Below are 636 nucleotides of genomic sequence, written 5' to 3'. Positions count from 1 at the left end.
TGCGATTTATGATCACTTCATTGACTATGACGTCATTGCCTGAATAAGTTTATTATATATTTCAAATATTTTCTCCATTAACACAAAAATACATATGTTTTCAAAGAATATTTATGATTTATATTATTTATTTTAATTCAATTTAAAATAATAGCAAATTTGTTTTATACATTTTTGCTATTAATTAAATTAAGGCGCACCAAAATTACACCCTTACAATATATTAATACAATATTACATTTAAACGTCTTAGCTAAAAATATCATAAGGCACTTTATCACATTTGTTTTATAGTACTTGCAGTTTGTTATTAATTTGAGGATATATTTTGGTATTTCTATTGCACTTTATTTCAAACAATATAACGGGTTAACGCGAACCCAAACTTCCCAAAACGACTGTTTCTCCTGAAATGCAAGATTACAATATAAATTCGTTAAGCGTCGATTGAACGGAGGTTATATTAGTACATTTCTTCTTGAATAAGTGACGTTTTCAACAATAACCATACAAAGACCGCAATGTACAACATTTGAAAGAAAATGACAACTATTTCAGAATACTGTGCGCGCGCATCGGAATAGATTGGCCAATCGGAAAAATAGCTATAAAAGGGCTTGGGAATTTGCAAGGAAC

Source organism: Nymphalis io, chromosome 30, assembly GCF_905147045.1.
Source record: "Nymphalis io chromosome 30, ilAglIoxx1.1, whole genome shotgun sequence".
NCBI classification, from domain to species: Eukaryota; Metazoa; Arthropoda; class Insecta; order Lepidoptera; family Nymphalidae; genus Nymphalis; species Nymphalis io.
The sequence above is the reverse complement of the archived record's forward strand: the minus strand, read 5'-3'. Positions refer to the sequence as shown.